This window comes from Protopterus annectens, chromosome 2.part0 (assembly GCF_019279795.1).
Source record: "Protopterus annectens isolate FY-2018-M chromosome 2.part0, PAN1.0, whole genome shotgun sequence".
NCBI classification, from domain to species: Eukaryota; Metazoa; Chordata; order Ceratodontiformes; family Protopteridae; genus Protopterus; species Protopterus annectens.
The window spans coordinates 1,878,750,755-1,878,774,136 of record NC_056728.1 but is presented as its reverse complement, the minus strand read 5'-3'; positions in this window follow the sequence as shown (position 1 = coordinate 1,878,774,136).

The following is a 23,382-nucleotide window of genomic DNA, read 5'->3' as shown; positions in this document are numbered from 1 at the left end:
TGCGAGTCTGGTGTTGTGTGTAAGATATAGTCTGGCCCTGTATAAGGTGCCATGCTTGACGTGCACTTTTTTGATTGTCAGAGAGACATGTTTTTCAAAAGTTAAATTCTCATCAATAGTGACCCCTAGGAGTTTAGTATGAGTTGTGGGTTCTATTTTGGTTCAGTTTGAGGAGATGAATGAGAGAGAGGCTTGACAAGGTTTGGATTTTTTATGTTTGAAGATTATTAATTTGGTTTTATTAGGTTTAGGATTAGTTGATGTTCAGACAGGCATTTTTCTATGTCTTGGAAAGATGATTACATTTTTGATTGGAGTTCTAGGGGAGAGGGGGGCAGACCATATAAGGGTAGCATCATAAGCATATTGGACAATGGTGGCTAGAGTGGTAGCAGCATTGAGGCAATTTGTGAATAATTTAAAGAGGAGAGGACCAAATATATAACCTTGGGGCACACCAATAGTGACCCCTAGGAGTTTAGTATGAGTTGTGGGTTCTATTTTGGTTCAGTTTAAGGAGATGAATGAGAGAGAGGCTTGACAAGGTTTGGATTTTTTATGTTTTCCCGCCTCTCCTCGACTAGTTTAGACCAGTTTACAGACTTTGCTGTATTCTGCGCTGTGGTGTAATTCCTGTGTTGTCCATTACCTTACTTGGATAGAAGGAAGTTTCTTTGCTCACCAGTGGGAGTGAGTAGCCTTGAGCAGCCTACCTGTCCCTGTAGGAAGTGACCTCAGCACAAGAGCTGTAGTAATTGGTTGTTTTGGACCATTTCTAGCTCTTTTGAAGTTCCCTGTTTAAAATCCGCCTCTGGGCATTTTTTTCTGGCTATACTACTCAGACAAGCTCCTCGTGGCCCTGCAGAGTGGTCCTAGCTACAAAGAACTCAGAAAAGTGACTACTTTCTGGATTTAAGTATCTTTGCTGTTTTTTTACTTGAAATACCTTCTCTAGCTTACCCTAAACAAGCTTAAACTGTTTTTTTTAGCTGTTTGCTGCATTATTTAATATCTGCACTTAAAGTTACATTTTAGTCGCAATTGATTTTGTTAGTTTGTTTAATTTAACTGTTGAGGCTGCCCACTAAAGTGTTCTAGCCTGTGTAACTGATTTATTACTGTTTCTGCATTTTCTGTGTGTTTTCTATCTAAAACAAAAAAAAACAAAAAAATAATCCTTGTTTTCCCGCCTCTCCTCGACTAGTTTAGACCAGTTTACAGGCTTTGCTGTATTCTGGGTTGTGGTGTAGTTCCTGTGTTGTCCATTACCTTATTTGGATAGAAGGAAGTTTCTTTGCTCACCAGTGGGAGTGGGGAGCCTTGAGCAGCCTACCTGTCCCTGTAGGAAGTGACCTCAGTACAAGAGCTGTAGTAATTTGTTGTTTTGGACCATTTCTAGTTCTTTTGAAGTTCCCTGTTTAAAATCCGCGTTTGCACAGCTTTGCGAGATTGTGCGCATAGCTAAACCAGGTTAAACTTCTTCTGGCTCTGCCAAGTCTGCTCTTCAAATTTTCCCTTAAGGAAGCTCTACTCTTAGTATAATCAGACCACTCGCTATATTATAAGCCTAGCACTTGTTCTCAAACTTCTCTACTAAGTAAGCACTCTCATACTAAGTAAGCACTACATCCACCTACCACCCCTGTGAATATTCACTTCCCTTAAAGGCACAGCACTCCCTTATACTGTTCTAGCATGTCGAGTGGTAGATTACTGGCGTCCTCTCCAGTTCAGCTGGTTAATCTGGGTATCTTGAGACAATGCTACTAATGTCTCATGTACACAGACAACCCTCTCCTCCTCCCAACAAACACAAATATATGTGAGATATGCAACTATATAGCCAAACTGGAGGCTGAACTCTCTCAACTCAGGGCTGGCATGACCAGACAGGAGGAGATGGTAACCACACACACAACAAACCCAGTCCCACATAGACCTACCACAACTGCAAACCAAACACATAAAAACACAAAGACATACTCAGAGGCTCTAATAAAAAACTTACCAAAACAACAGAGGCTCCCAAAGCAGACATACAAAAATCCACCACCTCAAAACAAAACGCATGCAACACATACTTCAATAAATCAGTGTGTCAATCAATCACAGCCCTTAAGGCCAAACACCATGCCTGATACACTAGTAATAGGTGACTCTATAGTCAGACACACTGATGTCCCGCTTACCAGGCTGAACAAGGAGAGGGTGACTGTGAGCTGCCTATCGGGAGCTAGGATCCGCCACATAACACATGCACTCAGGTCACTCCAAAGCAAGTACAAATATGACTTTGTCATTGTCCATGCTGGCGTGAATGACCTGAGACGCACTCCTGGACTACATGAAAAGAGACATAGAGGAGCTCTCTGATTATGTAGCCCAGGCTGGTATGACCCTGACCCTGAGCAGCATCTTGCCCTCACCAAGAATGATGCCACAATACAAAGACAAGATGATCAGCTTTAATAATTGGCTCAAGTACTGGTGTCATTTTAAGGGGATCCAATGTCTGTCTGCTTGGGATGACATGTTGGACAAGCCACGCTGCTTCGCAAGGAACGGCTTGCACCTGTCACCACTGGGCTTCTGGATATTGGCTAAGGTTCTTGCCACCCCCATAGTGCCTTTTTTAGGCAAGGCTCAAAAGACAAACCCACCTCCTTAGAAAACAAAAATGGAAAAAAACTAAGGGTAATGCTGCTCAATGCCAGAAATCTAAATCTCAAGATGCAGGCACTCGATGCACTCCTCAGTATGGAGAACATCGACGTCTGTGCTGTAACTGAAACCTGGTTCAAGGCTCCTGAGAGCACCCAAGCACTACCAGGCTATACCTCGTATCATGCTTTTCGGCCCGAAAACCTGGGTCGAACCACAAAGGGAGGGGGAGTGTCCATATTCATCAAGGACACCCACACCTCCAGGTTAGTAGCAACACATGAAGCATCAGAGACCATACAGGTGCAACTAACCATAGGCAAAACTGCTATACAACTGGTAGCATGTTACAGACCACCCTCCCAATCTCAGGAACCCCACTCAGCCTTCCTGAAGCATTGGAGGATATGAATGTATCACAAAATACCATCATACTGGGAGACTTCAACTACCCTAACATAGATTGGGTACATTATTCTAGCCCTAACACCCTAGCCCAAAGGTTCCTGGAATTCATAAATTCAAATGCACTGGAACAACTAGTCACCTCTCCCACTAGGGGAGATAATATACTAGACCTGATCATCACAAACATGGGGACAAAATGCTCCACACCGGAGGTATACCCCTCACTAGTGAGATCTGACCACAAACTAATCACCCTGGATATACATATCCCACCTCCACCCCAGCACAAAAGACCACAGTGAAAAACTTCTCAAAAGCAGACTTCACTCTTCTTAAGACTGAGATGGTATCCTTTAAACACACTGGGCCAGTGGATACCACATCCCACGATGCTGAATCCTTCACAAATGCTTTCTATGGACATCTCCAAGAATGCATGGATCATGCAATCCCAAATAAATCCAAGTCCCTCTCCACCAAAGGCAAGCATCCTGTCTGGTGGACCTCAGCCATTAACAAATTGTATAACAAAAGAAGGAAGCTATTGCATGACAGAGCAAAATCCCATAAAGGGAAGACATCTCTGATCAACACTAGCAGAAAACTACGTTCTCTCATAAAAACATCCAAGGCCAACTTTGAGAGAAAAATCGCTAAGGACACTAAAGATAACCACAAAGCCTTCTTCAGCTATGTTAGAAACCTGGTGGGAAACCCTCAGATATGCTCAGAGTTAGTTCACAACAACAAAAAATACACTGAACCCACAGATATTGCCAACATTCTGGCTGACAGGTTCAGTGCAAATTTCTCCCCTCCCTCACCCCCAAAAGAAGAAATACTTATCCCAGCTGAATGTAATCTCCCTGTCATCTCAGATGTCCAGGTGAGAGCCGCCCTCAGCAAAGCTAAAAACACAGCATCAATGGGACCTGACGGTATCTTGGGTTGCGTGCTACGTGAACTTCAAGAGGAGCTAAACCCGCACATAAAAATGCTATTTAACCTTAGCCTTACTACAGGATATGTACCTGAACACTGGCGTACAGCAACAGTGGTCCCACTCCACAAAGGGGGTACCTCTACAGACCCTGGGAACTACCGCCCCATAAGCTTAACCAGCCTGGTCTGCAAAGCTATGGAAAGAATCATTATGGAACTCATAAACAGAGACATTGGGGACCTACAGACACTTGATCTCACCCAGTTCGGCTTTGTAAAGGGCAGATCCTGCCTTTTGAACTTGGTTGACTTTTTCGAAACAGTCACTAGAGCCATTGATGAGGGCAAAGCAGTCTATACAGCCTACCTGGACTTGGCTAAGGCCTTCGACACAATACCCCACTCAGGCATCATAGATAAGCTCAACAGCTTAAATGTAAACCCTTATGTCACTAGATGGGTTGCAAACTGGCTAAAGGACAGAACCCATAAAGTTAAAATCACTGGAGCAATGTCAGACTCACAGCCAGTCACAAGTGGTGTCCCACAGGGATCTGTCCTGGGACCCCTCTTGTTCAGCATTTATTTCTCAGATGTTAAAGCAAACATGGGAGGGTTGTTGCTGACAAAGTTTGCAAATGACTGCAAACTAGGCACCATAGTCGATACACCAGCGGACACATTCATCCTACAAAAAGGCCTCACAGAAATGGACAACTGGTGCCGGAGTCATGGCCTTAAACTAAATGCCAAAAAATGTATGGTTATCCCCTTTGGGAAAAACAAAGTACCCACAAATTATCACATAGACAGCAACCCACTGAGTACGGAAAAAGTAATCAGAGACCTAGGGAGCCAAGTCAACAGCAACCTCTCATTTGACACCCACATTGCCAAAGTGGTTAGAAAGACATTCTACCTTGCACACCTTATCATGAAGGGATTCACATCCAGATCCAAGGATGCCATTGTACCCCTATACTCCTCCCTCATCAGACCCATGATTGAGTACAATGCCCCATTTGGTATGTACCTCACCCAGCATTTGCAACAGCTGGAGAGACCACAAGAGTACCTCACCAAGAGGATCAAGGGTCTCCAACATATGTCTTATTCTGCCAGACTGAAGAAGCTCCAGCTCTATTCAGTGGCATACCACCTGCTCAGAGGTGATCTGTGCCTGATGTACAAGGCCATGTCCAATCAGGAACTGATGGACATGCTCCACCTCAAAAAATCCAAATCCATCAGAACCATGAGAGCTAAAGACTTAAACCTCGGCACAAGTATGAATGGGACATGCTGGAGGGATAGATTCATAACCCAGAGGCTTCCCATGCTCTGGAACAGAATCCCAGTTCATGTTAGGCAGAGCCCCTCACTAACTCTTTTCAAGAGAAATCTTGATGAGTGGATGGGAGATCGTAAGTTTACCCCAGGGGTCACATCTGTGTCACTACTAGACAGGGGCACAGTAAACTAATTCTATTATATAAGGGGACCTTCACTGTGTCACTACTAGACAGAGGCACAGTATTCTAAATCTATTCTGTGCATTTTTGTACCATTTCATGGGGTGGCGAAAGCCACATCACTATGGCTAGGCTTACAAATGCCCCAGGGCAGATAGCCTAGTACTAAACTATGAAACTATGAAACTATGAAACACCAACAGAGACTGGGAGTTGGGGGAAGAGTGTTTTCCCATTTAGTGGCTTGCTGACGATTTGAAAGATAGCTGAAAAACCAGGACAGAGAAGATGGGCTGAGGCCATAGGTTGAGAGTTTATTGTTGTTGATGGGAAATGGTGTCAAAGGCTTTTGACATGTCAAGAAAGATAGAGGAGACAGCTTGGCCATCATTTAGGAGATGATGAAGGGTGCAGGTAAAACAGATTAGAGCAATTTATGTTTAGGTTTGAAACCGTGTTGTGAATTGGATAAGAGAATGTTATTAAGGAGGTGGTTAAGGAGTTGTTTGTGGATGCACTTTTTCTAAGATTTTAGCTAGTGAGGAAAGAATGGTTAGGGGCAGAAGTTAATAAGTTGTTTGGAAGGACCACCTTTATGGAAAGGGATGATGTGAGATATTTTCCAGAAAAGTGGGACATAGTGTTCTGCAACTGAGCAATTAATCAGTATAGATATGGGGTAGGCGATAGATGGGGCTGTGATTTTTAGAAATTCATTTGGGAGCTGATCTACTGCCAGTCAGCAGGGTTTAAGTTTTGTAAGGAGTGATTTTATGTAACTTGTTTGAATGGAAGTAAAGGAAAAATTGTTAGGTTATCAAGAGTTGGGGAGTGAAGAGTAGGCAGGGTATTTGGTTTGTTGCCTAGTAGGGAGGTTATGGAATTTATGAAGTGGGAGTTGATTTCATTTGCAATGGGATAAGAGATGATAGTTGTTTCTGGGGTTGGGGTAGCAGTGCGACCTTGGTATAGAGATAGTTCATGTTTTCCCAGAATTTTCGGGGGTTGTTAAGATGTTGTTACTAGCATGTTATGAAATACAACTGTTTGTCTACTTTGATTTGTTTCTTTACTTGATTACATAGTTGTTTATAAGTAGTGAAGTATGTTTTTGGTGGATTTGAAAGTTGACCAGGCTATATCCGTTTGTTTGATTAAAAGTTTAGTTTCTTTGGTTAACCAGGACAGGGGCTTTGACTTTGGGTAAACTTTCTTTCTTGGAGCTAGATTATTTCATATGTTAAGGAAGGTAGAGTTGAAAAATGTAACTGCTAGGTCTACCAGAAGGTACTTAAGTGGGGTCCAATCACAGTGTTGGAGAATTTGGTTAAACGTTGTGGGGGAGAAGTTTTGTTTGTAGTGGATATATTTGTAGGAGATATTGTTCTGAGTGTGTACACATTTTCTGTATAGAAAGGTAGGCTTCTGATCACTGAGGGAGTCTGGGAGGCAGCCTGCTATATAACTGAGATTGGGTTTCTTAGTATCCAGTCTAATGTTAGACTGTCTATTGGAATGTTTGTCAATGTGAGTTGGACAATTTATGGTCTGGGTGAAATTGTAAAGATTGAGGAAATTAGATGGGTTTTTGGATGTGCAGGCTTGCCAATCTAGGTTGAAATCACCCAAAGTAATTGTTTTCTAGTTGAAATTACTGGATGCCTATTAAAGCAGATGTTCAATGATGGGTAGGTTGTTGCATGGAGGGAGGTAGGAAACTAAGCTTATTATTTTTTTGTTTGAGTTTATTACAAGATGAGTGGTTAGAGTCTCAGAGTTGGGTAGGTTTGGTGGGGAGCATTGTAGTGGTTCAACTTTAAGGTTGCCCTTAAATAGTATAGCTACTCCAACACCTCTTTTGTTTAGTCTGTCTAATCTAATGATGTTATATCCATTTGGGGTGATCTCATTGTTCATGATGGGGGGCTTTAGCCAGGTTTCTGTTATTACTGCTATGTCAGGAGAGTAGGTGGCTTGGAATTCACTAGTTTTATTCATTATACTACAAAAGTTGACATTGGTGAAAAGCAGGTCAGAGTTGGAGGTTTTTGGGAGTGGGGGGTAGGGATGGGACTGTGAGTGGGAATGAAAGGAGTACGCTGAGGTGTGTGGAGTGGAGGGGGTGGTATTGGGACCTGGGCTGGGATGAATGTCAACACACAGCTTGATTTCTCTGGTGGAGTGTAACATAAGTTGCCTTCATTTATTAGTCACTTTGTGGTGTCGGGATGCAGGGGAAGTTGGACAGTAGGTTTGTAGGAGTTTGAAGAAGGCAAGCAGACAGGTAGAGTTATTATAGAGTTTTGAGCAGATGTCAGATGTCAAATACATATTAATGTATATTATGCGTAACAGAACAGTAAATAACAGTGAGTATGTTAACAGCATGTCAGTATGAAGTATATCATAAGGCCAACAAAACAGTTTAACAAAATACGTTAATATTGAATCATAATAACATATAACAATAATACATCACATTTTGCAAAAATATAGATAGTTAAAAAATATGTTAATATTAAGTCATAATAGTAAATAACAATAATAAATAAATAAACAAAAGGGGTGAGTAGGGAGGGAGAAAAACAATCCATTACTGACAATACAGACGATTTCCCTGAAAACACTGATAATAAATACTCTGCAGGCATGTAGTGTCAATTCTGAATACAGTGACTGCAATTTTCTTATAGCTGATGTATCATGTACATACCTCTCAAGCTGTTAGCATGGGTCAATATGGGCCAAGAAATAAATGCAGGTATACAACTAAACAGAGCACTTTCACATAATGTGGATTTCTATAACTAACAAAGTGCTCTGTAAGTGAATTTGGTAATACACTACATTTCAAGTAATCATTTTTCTGGTAATCCTGTGACAGACGGATTAGGCAGTTTTAATTACATTACATGAAACCATGACACTTAAAAGGCATGTTTGTGTACAGTACATAAACTAGCATCCATCGTGCCTTAGTTGGCAAGCATGGGAATAGAACCCAATAGCTGGGACTGCAGGGCACATCTGCAAAAAATGTAACATTGACTGCAGCGACTTAGTACATACATGCAAGGAATACATGCATTCTGGGAATATGTAGACAGATGTTTTTTTAGGAATCAACAATGATGCTTAACACTTTATTGGTATTGCTGATAAGTGTCTGTGAAATGTTAGCATAATCATATCTGCTCATAACATGGGCTACCTCAACCATATATCATTTGTTCCTCCTGGAGTGGGAGAAAAAGAGAGCATTATGTAACTGAATTTGTTTTACATTCTAGAACTATTACAGTGCTATACTTGACTGCAGTGACAATAGAACACGCATGCATGGCATATAGCAGTACTGCATTTATTGAAACAGATTTGTTTAGGAATCAGCAATGTTGCTCAACACTTTGTTGGTATTTCTGATAAGTGTCTGGAAATGCAACCACGGTCATATCTGTTCATAATGTGGGCTACCTCACACATACACCTTTTGTTCCTGGAGTGGGAAAAATAGGTAGCATTGTGTGCCTGAAGTTGTTTTGCATTCCAGAACTATTACAGTGCTATACTTGACTGCAATGACAGTAGAACACATATGCATGGTATATAGCCATACTGCATTTATTAAAACACATTTCTGCAGGAATAAACAAAGCTGCTTAACAATTTACTGATGTTGCTGATAACTGGTTGTGATGTCCACACAATATCTGCCCATAGAGTGGGCTACTTCACCCATATATCTTCATTACCTGAAGTAGGAGGAACAGAGATCACTATGTGACTGATACTGGCCTGGAGACAGCCTTGGACCATACTATGAGTTAAACAATATAGTTTGCAGGCCATTAGTTTAGCATTCTACAGCTATTACAGTGTTACACTTGACTGCAGCAACCTTACCAAAGACAAGCAATACATACAGCTCTGCTGCAGTGGTTATGACAACACAATACTACTGTACACAATTTTGTTTACTGTTATTGATATTATTTATTGTTTTTGCAATACAGGTGTCATTGTTCATTTATTGCCCTACAGCTCTAATTGCCCATTTATTGCACTACAGTTTTTATTGTGCATATTTTATTGCAGTAAATGCTTTACTCCTTTTTGCTTATTGCACTACAGTTAGCGTAATAAATCTGTACATACCACACTCATGTCACACCCTTGCAAGGCACCCAGCATAGGACTCAACAGTGCAAGCCATCTCAGCTGTATCTGTTGCAAGAGAAGCACACTACTATGCATACCAGTTTTGCAGACATTCAGCTTGCATATTGGTAAAACAGTTGAAAACATACTTATATATCTGTGGGGCATTCCCAGTTCTGGCTTCTTGTACCCAGATGTCCAATGTTCCCCTCTTCCCCTCTTCAGGTCATCATAATGGTGACTACACTGCTCACCTGTGTGGGGGATACCATTAACACTGGTGAGTTCCCTGGCCAACCAGTCCCAGGACTATGCCTTACACTCCGAGCACTGGAAACCTCCCTGCAGCAGCCTGGGTTCATGACTTTTTATCAGGACCTAACAAAGATCCTGGACTCCTGAACACCCATCTCTGCACCCGAAAGTGTGCACCTTCACCAGCACCGCCTGCCATATCACCAGTTGATCAGACTCCAAAGACTGTTGCAGAATTCCTGTCTATTGCACTTAATATAAGCTGTCTTCCCACCCTTACACATCGCTGAGCAACATTCAAAAAAGTGCTGTGTTGCTTAGCACCAGACAAATCAGTTAAGCAGACCTCAGCAGTGCAAATACTTGCACAATTGATGTTTTAGCTAAGCTTAGCACTGCACAAACAAAAACAGCCATTAGCATGTCAGTATGAAGTAAACCAAAAGGCCAACATAACAGTTTAACAAAATATCTTAATATTGAACCATAATAACACATAACAATAATACTAAAATTAATAATTTAAGCGATATTCAGCACAGCCCAGTAGTGCTATATTTCACAAATTTGTTTTTAAAATTAAACACATATAATAAATTATATTACAGAAATCTTATCACTGCTAGGGACCCAAACCTAGGACCTACTAAGCATTAGGCTATATCTCTACCCATTTAGCTACTTGGATATTATGAAAACTTGAAAAACTAGTTTACCTTCACATATATTACTTAGCTACCTGTTAGCTATGGTAAGCACAGTGGTGTGCCATGCAAATGCACTTAAATAGACCCAGAGATAAATAATTAATTATATCTGGTTCCTATTTTTAGATGTCTAGCAACTGTCAGCTATGTAGGTATGAGGACCGTTTGGCTCTGTGGCACTCCACTCCGTGCAGCGCAAACAGCAATTAAAAAAAAAGAAAAAGAATTAAAAATAAGAAAAATACATAATTATGATAATTAATGACATCCGGTTGCTATTTTTAGATGTCTGGCAGGTGTCAGCTGTCTATATGTGAGTACAGCTTGGCATTGTTATTCTTTGCACCACACTGAGCAAACATAAAAAATGGGAAAAAATAAATAAAATTAAATATTATGCATTTAACCCAATTCACAGCATTTCAACAGTAGCAAGCCTCACCCTGTATGCATCCACAAACATTGGTAGTCTCTACACTTCTCCCTACACAGATTCAATTTCCTGTTCCTATGCTCTCCCTCGGCAGCATGTCATCATTAATATGTATGGCATGCTGCCAAGCGGGGGCCATGGATACATTCCATGTAAGCTCTACACAGTGCCTACATGGATTTTATTAAATACTGGGGAATATGTATATTATTCTTTCTTATATGTTTTCAAAATCATGTATTTTTTAGTAAAACTGTATTTTATAAGATAAGACATATTTTTTGAACAAACTGTCCTGGTGACTTAGTTCAAAGCCTGCACAGAGTTTACATGTTTGTCTGGTGAGCAGCAGCACCAATTACATATGTATGCCATGCACCATGTTTAAATGTAAACAAGCTCGGTTTCATACCCCGCAACAGTGTTGGTGGCCAGGAAACTATGTATAGTAGCATGGACAGCAGCAGTCATGTAAATTTGCTTACGTATGGGCAAATTTGGTCTGTGCAATTGTGTGGAATGCCACAATGATTACCAGGGTTATGAATAAAGCAATGTATATAGTTCCAACATATTACAGTATGCAATGCAAAGTATTGAGGAAATCTGTGTCAGGCATAATTATTAAAAGTTGTATAAATGATCAGTAAGGTTACACAAACTACATCATAAATAAATGGACACACAGAGGAAATGTAGGAATAAACACAGGGAAAAACGACAGGTGCAACATGGCAATGTACAACAGATGATGGCATGTCAATGAAGAAAGTTGTACCATGAACCGTAATCACATATTGCCATGATAGAATATGAACTGCACACTTAATATATATTATGTGACTGTCACACAAGGTGACACATCAGTGAAGCAGATACTTTGTGATATAAGCATCCTGACAGGAGCAGTGGACAGGACATATATCAGGGATTATGTGCATATTGTGAAGCTGTACAAAATGAGTTGCCTGAATGTGAATTACATGACAGTATAGGTCTCAACCAAGCGGGAGACCTAGTAACAGTTGCATAGACAACAGTAGACAGAAGCATGCACAATCACAGACAATATCAGAATAATACCACCAGTAATCCCATGTCTTCCACATAACATATGTGATTGTGAGTGATATTAGATGGTTTTGCAAGAACACACTTGTACAACTATTATGATTCATCAGCAATCTCTGAGGGGAATCAGGCACACCTCCCTCAAAATGTAACATCTGCTGGAGGTGTTCAGAGGGACACTGTTATACCTGTATTACAAATAAAGTGCAGGCCTGGCTTGTTAACAGGTGTGAATACCACTTGGTCTATTCATAGGGGTATGTTGTCCATATTGTAGTTATCTTGTGTATTTGCATTCATAATGGAACTAATCCCCTCATGAGGTTCCTTCATTTACCATGTCCCTATGGCTGTGGCATCATTCCTTTGTGTGTGCTGATACTGTATGCATTATACCACTACCACACTTAGAATAAATGATTATCCACAATTTGCAGTCCTCCACAAAGCTGGTTGGAGAAAGGATGTGTAAGTCAGTTTTGATGTCTGACATTTAAATAATGGACTGGAAAGGGCCTACCGCAGAAACCTGAGGTACAGATCTGGTCACTGGACACTAGGTAGAGGTGACTTCACACACTACAACATATTTCTCTGTCAAATATGTGTTCCAGTTGTCTACCCACTTGGTGATGCAGGTGCTATGGTCACTTGTGACAATTTCTCTGTAATATCTGACTGTTAATTTGTGTCATATGCTTTGGCCAGGTCAACTATATAGGATGATAGTGCCCTTGTTAACCCTCTTGAAAACAGTGAACAGATGTAATAGACATGATGTAGCCTGAATAAATCAAATGTGGGTTTAGTACACACTCAGCATTTTACCTGCATCCTTCTAGAGAAGGTCTGTGATGGCTACTTAGCCAACATCATGTATGAGGAAAGTCAGGATGGGTTTATAACTCCATACATCAGGTGATGGTCCCCCTGAGTCAGAAGGATGTATGCTGCTGTACACCTGACTATGGGAACATAGGCTACCTGGAGGCTGTGCTGACGTAGAGATCCATCTGTGTCTTGTAGGTCAGGTTTTATGTCACACTATAGGCAACCTGTGATGTTATCACAGCCCACTGCTTCTGTTTTATTAGTTGTAGAGAGTATACAGATGTGCTGCCATGCTGAGAATAAAAACTGAGTATATTTTGGCTGATGGCCAGTGGCGACAGGGCAGTAACATGTGAGAATATCCGTCAGCTAGCAGATTGTCTATGTCCTCTGGGTGGTTATGTCTGCTGACATCCACACACAGATCTGTGCTTAGTTGCGTATTCCACTTAACATTTCATATGTATTGAAATAAATGATTTGTGACAAGATCTCCATACACCCTTGGTCATTCTTCACATTCCACACACTGTTGTTATGCACACAATCGCAGAATTTTACCGATGTCACATACTTACATCACTTGCACAACATACGCATATATGTGTTTCACAGGCAAGCTTTGTTTGAGCATCTTGATGTCACATCAGGACACATTAGAGATCAGTCATTTGCGGCTCATGCAGAACATTTCCTGACACAAATGCTAATAATCACACAATGGTGCTGCTCACCACTTCAGTAATCCTTGGGTGTAGCAACACAACTGCACATACAATGATATCCACAAGGTTAAAATTGCATCAAAACATGTGATACATTGGTTGTGTATATCACAGCATAGCAGCCATGTGTATGAGACAAGACATATGTGACCATGTAATCAATGAAAATTTATACTGATGTCAGTTACAGAACATTTAATGATGGTATGTAAACACATGCACACCTGCGCCACATTGCAAGTGTAACTGTGATGGCAGAATGTGAACTGTGTAGAAGGTTGATCTGCTCGACTACAAAAACACATGCCTAATAACTGTCTTTCGGCTTTTCCCGGTTAGGGGTCACTACAATGGAACTCTGGTCCGCTAATGATTGGCAGTAGATTTTTGCGTGCTGGCTTGCTGGGCCTAATGCATAACCTTCAATGAAGGAACACCCATTTACGCATGTCGACACACAGAAGACACTCTAACTGAGAATCGAACGTGCAACATCTAACTGTGAGGCGACAACGCTACCACAGCATCACCACAGCAGTAATCACAAATCACAAATCACATGCCTAATATGCCACCAATATACATAACAGTGTATTATACCATATTGACAGCTCTCAGGAGGCATATTACAACAGCTATAGAAGGAGCATGTATTTTATGGCATCAATGGCCATAAATACTTTAATTCAAATCATAGATTTTAAGACACTTTTGTAGTCATACTGCACATCCACACCTCAATATAGCACATGTCAATTGCAGCAACATTGACATGTCAACCATTTATGTGGTTATAGGACATAATTAGGTTAATGGCCAACATCACATGAAATCCTAGCCATTATTATACCCCTAAAAAATCCCCATATCTATATTATGGAAGATAGTAAGCCTATTGTACGTATGTGTATACTTGTTTGATTGCATTACATACTGCCACCATCCATATGGGACACGTGTACCACACCATGGCAGAATTAGCAATCACACATGCAGTGGTATTGAGACAGTTTGCACAGGGTCATGGAAGGGTTCTGCTTATGGTGTGTGTGTGTGTGTGTGTGTGTGTGTGTGTGTGTGTGTGTGTGTGTGTGTGTGTGTGTGTGTGTGTGCATATTTGACTTGAGGATATCCTCCACTCCTCTGCAGGAAGGATGTCATGTGGTCAGTGGAAAAAGAAGGATGATGGATACATGGCAAAAGATTTTCTAAATGGTAGCCAAAGTTCATACAATGGTCATAACATACCACCAACCATGCACACACAGCAGTAGACTAGGCCTGATTTTAACATTACACTTGTGTAGCTATAAAATATGAATGCCATTGAATGTTACAGTAAAACACCACATATGCCTGACCATAACACTGTCACATTGCACTTTACATTATATGATAGCATCATTGTATGCTGAGGAAAACATGCTGGAAGGAGTGTAGGACATGGATGTGGAGTCATATCCCTTTGTAAAATTGTTTCAAAAGTAATACGTGTATGTACAAATATGCAAGTTGCCTGTTGTCTGATTAGAAATCCTAAATGTGTAGGTAAAGTAGTTTGCAAACACCGTAGATAATGTTACTGCCACAGCACAGACTTGTCTTGAATATTGTCAGAGGGCATGTTATACTGGATAACATCATTGTTGCATACTATAATGAGATGTTTGGAGTAAGGTTTGGCATAGTTGTGGACTCACCTATCATTCTAAAATTGTCAGCATAGTAAGTGTTGACTGCACACACAGTTGACTGTTGTGAGAACACCTACCTAACTATGTACTTAGCACAGCACATAACACAAGTTCCAGGGCAAAAGTCTGTCTTTAAGTGACAGAGAACACTTTGTAACTGATGACATCAGCAGTGTCTGGTGAGAAGTTGGTAATAGCAGTGTCACACATGCTGGTGTAAAATGGTGCTTTGAACTGAATGTGAACCAACTGAACAAAAACATACACATTAGTTGGCTGCAGTGAAAAGAAACCCCCTATTTAACAAAAGTACACAAACCAGAGAATGCAGTATTTAACATATACACCACAACATAAGTCTGGCTTTCATACTGTCTGACAACACTTTACAGCTGATGACAGCAGCAGTGTCTGGTGAGAAGAAAATGGTACTAGCACTGTCTTACGTGCTGGTGTAAAATAGTCTCTTGAATGTCAACCAAGTAAACATACACACCCACCCATACCAATTGACCACAGGTAGAATAGAATCACTATCTACACAGCACAGCACGTAACACAAGCACCACAGAACAAGTCTGACTTTTAGAATGCTGCAGGACAACTCATAGTGGATGCCATTATCACTGATTCTTTTAGAGTAGATGTTGTGAGGCCTGCATTAAATGGATATGCAGGCATGTACAACTTTCAAAATATTGGTACTCCATGAGATTGCACTGGTGACCAAAGGATACATAGTTATGGTCTTCTGACTAGACAGACAAACAGACCACAGTTGACTACATTGAGAATAGAACCCCTACCTACGTTATCTGCATAGTGAGCTCAGAACTTAACTAAAACTCTACAGTGCAAGCCTGACTTTTATAATACTACAGGACAATTTAGAGAGGATGACATTAGCAATGGATGTTTGAAAGAAGATGTTGGGAGGCCTGAATGAAATGGACATGTAGGCATGTCAACTGTCAAAATAGTGGTAGTACATTGGATTTTTCTGATGACTATAGAATAAACAGTTATGCTCTTCTGACTAAACAGACACACCCACACACAAACAGGTGCACACAAACACACACACACACACACACGCACATACACACACACACACACACACACACACACACACACACACACACACACACACACACACACACATGTGCAAATGATAACTGCAGTGAAATTAGAACCCTTACCTTACTAAGTCCACTGACTAGGATACTCGGTATTTAACGCAAGTACCATGGCACAAGTCTGACTTTAACAATGCTGCAGGACGATATATAGTGGATGACATCAGCTTTGGTTTTAAGAGAAGATGTTGGGAGGCCTAAATGAAATAGATGTGTAGGCATGCACAACAGTGTATTTAAGCAGTATTGCACAGAGATAACTGCTCCATTGAAGAGACATTCACTGTCACTCAGCATTGGTGTGTGGTACCAAACTCCACACAAACAGAGGAAAAAAGGGAAGGGATTCATTTTTTCACTATTCTGTGTAGTGTGTGATTCTATTTTTGACCAGATTAACAGTGTTAAAATGGGGTAGATGGGAAAGTGGTGAAATGGGGGGCAAGTAGGGGGAAGAACAAAGTGAAAGCAATATAGGAATGTGCAAGAAGGAGGTAGGAATGAACCATGGCTATCCACTTCTTCAACAGTGTAAAATTAAAATATGTATAGAATATTAGCTGAATTTGGACTGTCACCTTAACAGAGTTGGTTGGCAACAATGCAAGCATGTTATATAGCCAGCTGGAACAAATCAAGTGTGTCAAGAAGACACATGAGTGAAGTGGATAGATACGCATGGGGTGATGTTTTTTGTGGGACAGGTGCCTTTTTTTACTTCAGTAAGAGAAGAATGTTGGGTAAGGAACATACTTCTGGGTCAGGTAAGTAGTGTAGTTGATGATGCAGGTGCAAGCAAACAGGAAAAATAAGAGAAGACACAGTGACAATGAGGAACTTGAGAGGTTGGGGGACACCATGATTGGGTTCAGGGAGGGGACAACAGATGCCCATGCCCTTCAAACATAGGGACACTGAGAATTTAGTCCTCACCCACAGGACTGTCATCATTGTTCTGTTATTCCACTGGCTGTTGGAGTGCTTGACATTTTCTCCTATTGCCAATAAAAGAGAGCATCCTTTCCATCTGATGTAGGTGTGCACCAATGGTGCTGTGCATGACCCAATGCACCAAGCCTGGCAACTCTTGGTGTGTGATAAAATGTCCAACTTCGTCAGTACTCTTGAAGGGTACCACAACACCTGCTGACGGGGTACTGCTACCTTATGTGGACAGCCCAGGTAGTACAAGGGAAGCAGAAGCAATACTGACATGTTAGGTCCAAGATGTGCTGGGCATCGATGCAAGAACCTGTGGAGTGGGGGCAGCCTGAGCCAAGGGGATTGGCCTACCTCCCTGTGTTGTAAAGCATTTTGTGAATTGTTAGAGATGGATGATATGGAAACATTTTGATGATGCATAGAAAAAGAAAAAGTAAGGAAAACTTCTTGAAAGCCAACTTAATGCTACTCAAGTCAGAAGTGACAAACGTCATGACAGCCATGCAGACAGGAACTGAAAGTTCAACTGTTGAATCCTACACTAAGGCACTGTACGAGCACATCCACTCATGCATGAATCATGCCATCCCAAATAGAACCAAGATGCTCTCATCCAAAAAAAGGAAGCCAATCTGTTGGTCCCCTGCCATAAAACTGTTGCAGAAAAGAGGAAAATCCAAGGATGCAAAAAACTCCCTTACCAGCCTCAATAAGAAACTGAGATCCCTCATAAAATCCTCCAAAGCTAGTTACGAAAATAAAATTGTCAAAGATTCCAAAGACAACCACAAGGCATTCTATAACTATGTCAAGAATCTAACTGACAATGCTCAAATATGTTCTGAGCTAAAATGGAATGGTATTAAATATACTGATCCCAAGGATACTGCCAATATCCTGGCCGATCGATTCAGTGCCAACTTCACCCTCCTCACCCCCTAAATGGCCCATCTCAATACTGGAAGATTGCCATATTCTGGTAATAACGGCCACACAGATAAAAAACACACTCTCCAAAGCTAAGAATACAACATCCATGGGACAAGATGACATCCCGGGCTGTGTACTACATGAACTACAATATGAAGTGGCACCTCACCTAAGTGTCATGTTTAATCATAGCTTCACCTCAGGTTTTGTGCCCACTGAGTGGCGCAGAGCTACAGCTATCTCACTCCACAAGGGGGGATCAACCTTGGATCCAGGACACTACCTTCCCATCAGTCTGACGAGCCTTATTTACAAGTCCATGGAGCGTATTATCATGGAACTTATAAACAAAGACATTGGCAACCTTCAAACACTGGACCCCACCCAGTTTGGGTTCGTGAAGGGCCGATCTTGTCTCCTGAACCTGATTGACTTCTTCGAATCAGTCCCAAAAGCCATGGACAAGGATAAGGTGGTTCACACAGCCTATCTAGACCTTGCCAAGGCTTTTGACACCATCCCCGACTCTGGAATCATAGATAAACTTACTAAGCTGGGCATTAATCCCTACATCACCCAATGGGTTGCTAACTGGCTTACTGATAGAACCCACACTGTAAAAGTAGCCAACTCCAAATCCAGCTCCAGACAAGTGGAGTACCTCAGGGTTCAGTCCTGGGACAGCTCTTGATTGGCATCTACTTCTCTGAAGAACAGGCCAACACTAAGGGACTCTGGCTAACAAAGTTTGCAGATGACTGCAAACTGGGAGCCATTATTGAATCCCCAAATGATGTGGATACTCTACAAAAGGGCCTTACAGAAACAGATGCTTGGTGCCAAAGCCATGGGCTCAAGCTCAATGCCAAGAAATGTATAGTTATCCCCTTTGGGAAAAATATGTACCCATGAATTACCATATAGGTGGCAGTACACTAAACACCAAAAGTGTGATAAGAGACTTAGGGACACAGGTGGATAGTGGTCTCACTTTTGATAACCACATTGCCTCAACAGTCAGGAAATCCTTCTATGTGGCACACCTCATCACTAACAGCTTTTTATCCAGAATAAAGTAGGTCATTGTCCCACTGTACTCATCCCTCATTAGACCCATTATAGAATACAATGCCCCATTTGGTATGTACCTCTTAAGACATCTGCAACAACTGGAAAGGCCACAGAAATACCTCACTAAAAGAATCACAGGCCTAAAGCAGATGCCCTATGCTGACTGCCTTAAAAAACTCCAGCTATACTCTGTTGCATATCGTCTACTCAGAGGCGATCTTTGTTTAACATACAAGGCCATGTCAAACCCAGAGCTGTTGGACATGCTACACTTAAAGAAATCCCAATCCCTCAGAGCCACATGCTCCATGGATCTAAACCTTGTCATCAAGCAAAGTGCCTCTTTGGCCCTCTTCGAAAGGAACTTTGATGATTGGATGGGAGAAAGGAAATTCACCCTGGGGATCACGTCAGTGCCCTGCTAGACAACAGTCCAGGGAAGTAAATAGTGTGGGAAGAAATAGCCAGGGAATTCTTATAGCTAGGCTTGTATAGGCCCTATGGCTGATAGCCTAGTACCACACTATGAACCTATGAACCTATGAGCCTATGAACTATGAACCTAAGATAATGGGTGGGGAAGAAAAAGTGATAATTAGTACTATCATATGTGGCATACAATATATAATCACAATAATAAAGTAATTATCTCTACTTTTACATTGAAGTATACTTCTTAACAACTACAAACTCTAGGTAATCATTACTCAAAGTAATTCTTGCAATGTGCATATATTCCACATATGCTTGGTCACAATATACAGATTAAGCAGGGCAGGGCATTTATGCCACTTCTGTTGAAATTAAATTATGTAATATTTAAAGGAGTTTTCTATATGTTTGTTACTTGTACATTTGAATGCATGACATCTGACTACATTATTAGACGTGACTCCTACAGTTTGCTTGTGCTACAGACTGAAGCATGCATGCTTGCTTTTACAGTTAGGACATGCATGCTTAATTAGCTACTGCTGTATAGAAGAGCAATACTTTAGCTAAAATAATACCTATGTTGTGCTGCATACATACCCCTTGCTTCCCCCACTCTCTGTAGATGCTCAGCATGGGCCTCCCTATTTGCCATGATCTCTTAGTTGGCTGTGGAATAAAAAGAAGAGAACAAGAGAAGAGTATTAAGCATACTAGTTTTGCATATATGCAGTTGCCTATCTAGTTTTCATTCTTTTTTTCATGTATACTTGCACAACTGTGGGATATCAGTAGTCCTAAACTCATACAGCCACTGGATGATTGTATTCTGCTTGCACCTTTTGAGATCATAATAGTGATGCCTACACTGTTTTCCAGTGTGTAGAATGCCAGACACACTGTAGACAGCCTTGGCCAGACTATTCCATGCCTCAGACTTGTACTGGGAGCTGGTATAGACACCATGCAAGAGCCTTCAGCTTTAGAGTTTTCCAAGGAGTCCAGTAAAGATTCTGTACTCCTCAGCACCCCACCTCTACACCCTGAATTGGGTACCTTCCCATCTTCTACCAGACATGTCTGACCAGGGAAAACAGCAATAGTTAAGAATGATTTCCCAACATGCATGTTATCACATTTACTACTAGTGCACCAAAACAGTGCCTCACAACCAGGACTGTACACCGCTCACAGAATCAGCATTTACAAAACTGGTAAAGCCATACAAAACTCTGGAACACTGGAAGTAAAAAATGTTTAATGAAAATTTCTACGTGCTCTTCCCAATAAGTTATTACAGGCTTCATCAGAGATTAAAAAACAGTTAAAACATCACTTCCTTATATAACCTTTGAAAAGGAAGTGGTAAACTTGATTAAACTGTTACAAAATTTATAACAACCATATCATATTATTACCTATCAAAAATGAAAAATGCAAACCCATCCCAAAATGATTAATTGAGTCAAGGGCAGCAAATAATTTGATCTGCCAGAATTGTTCTTCCGCTTCTAGCTTATAGTTCCACAGTCCACCTCTTAAATCTAAAATATTAAAAAGCAAAAACAGACAAACATGCTTTGGAAGCATATTCAACAGATTGGAGGACATAAGATTTTCAGGTTCTACACCGTGGGATCAGTGCTACAGTCATGATTATTTCTTTGATCTTCTTTTCTTTCACTCCAGTTTCTAGATCTTTAAGCCAGTATCTGTTGACCTTAGCACCTTCTTTGACCACTGCTTTCTGCTGATTGTGACCCATGCCAGCAATTGGTTCATTAGGGAAGGCCTCACTGTATCTGATTTTAATACAATTTCTTTAGAAATCTACCTGTGTTGCATGCTGACTGCTCTCGTATGGAGTCTTATGACTGTCTCTCTCTTTGTAAATCATGCACTGGCAACCATTAAGCCATTTGGCAGGCAGAAGTCTAGAATGGACTATCCAACTTTATTCCTGTTGTCTTAACCTTGTGGATCTAGGCAGTCCTCATACTCTTTTTTTGTCTCTCCTCATATAAGCATTTAAGTCCATCCTTATCAAAATCAACCCATTTTGTTCATCTTTATCTAGGGGCCCCTACAACTGCTGTCTCAGAAAAACCATACCAGACAACTGAAAACCAGACAGCTAGTAGCTTTTTGTCCCAGGGTTGTAGGACATTATGACAGGCACACACAAAAAGAAGCATATACCTGTCCTACTGTTATCATCGGTCATCTGGAGTATATTATGTCTTCAACCCATTTAGCACTGGCAAATATCCTTGCCCTTTGTGGCAACATTAATCTATGTGTCCAAATCACCAAGACAAAACTTTTACACCACTGAGTTGCTATTCCTGATCCTGCTTTAATGGCTGCATTTCATGTTTTCTTACCAAGAATATACTGCTCACCACAGCTGATGCCCACAGCAGTTGGTGTACATGACCCTTCCCCTGACAGATGGCATCTAGAGTTTTTGCCGCTGCTCTTGACTCAATTAATTTCTCTGTACACTCTGTTGACATACATCTCAAGATTAACTGGGAGGGCTAGGATTGAACAAAATACTTTTCATCCAAGCATGCTTTTGGTAAGTGGGAGGAACCTATAGAATGACTTTGGAAGAACATGCAAACCATTCATAGACAGTGATGGGTGGCCATGATTGGGCACTGAACTTTGGCTCAGTGCAGCAAGGACCTTAAATGTTATGCACTGTGTCCTCTGTACTTTACTCACCATCTGCTTTATCCTCCTTATTTTAAATAAGTAGAGTAAAGATAACTATAAATATATAATTACATAATGCATATTTTCATTAGTAAGTCACGTGTGTAACAGCCTAATGTGCATAGTATAGCAGACTGGTTTATTTACTCTTCCTGTGCAATATGTATGTTTTATTTAAAAAGTTGCATTATGTGCATAAAATTGCTTTGATTTTTATATTCTTAAAGGTACAAATCACACAGGAGATTTTTCTCCTTGGGTCTACATGGAAAATAAGCCCGGACCAAATGGACATTCCCTGTCAGCTGATAAATAAGGAACATATATATTTCTTCTTTTCAAAGGAAAGCACACAAACAACCACAAGCCCAAGACTGAAAACCCGAAGTGAAATCATACACATTGTTGAACAGTTTCTTTGATTTGTCAACAACAGATAGAAATAGTGAGAATAAATGATAGTATCTTTATTATCCACTTTAATTGTTTTGAAAATAGTGCTATTGCAGGGGCTGAAAACAACTTATTGATTATGAGCAATACAGCTCTTTGAGCTGTCAATCATTTTTTAATTCTGTAGACTTTGGAATTTTGGGATGGGGTGTACGTTGGATGAGTGTAAAGAACAACAGAGGAGAACCTCCTTTTTTAGTGTAAGTGAGGCTAGGAATGCATTGAATTAAATGATCAATGCAAGCTTTTATACTCAGGAGTAGGCAAAACGCTAACTTAGTTACCTAAAAATCATATGAAAAAATAAAATGGTATATAAAAGTTAAACAAAGTTCTGTGG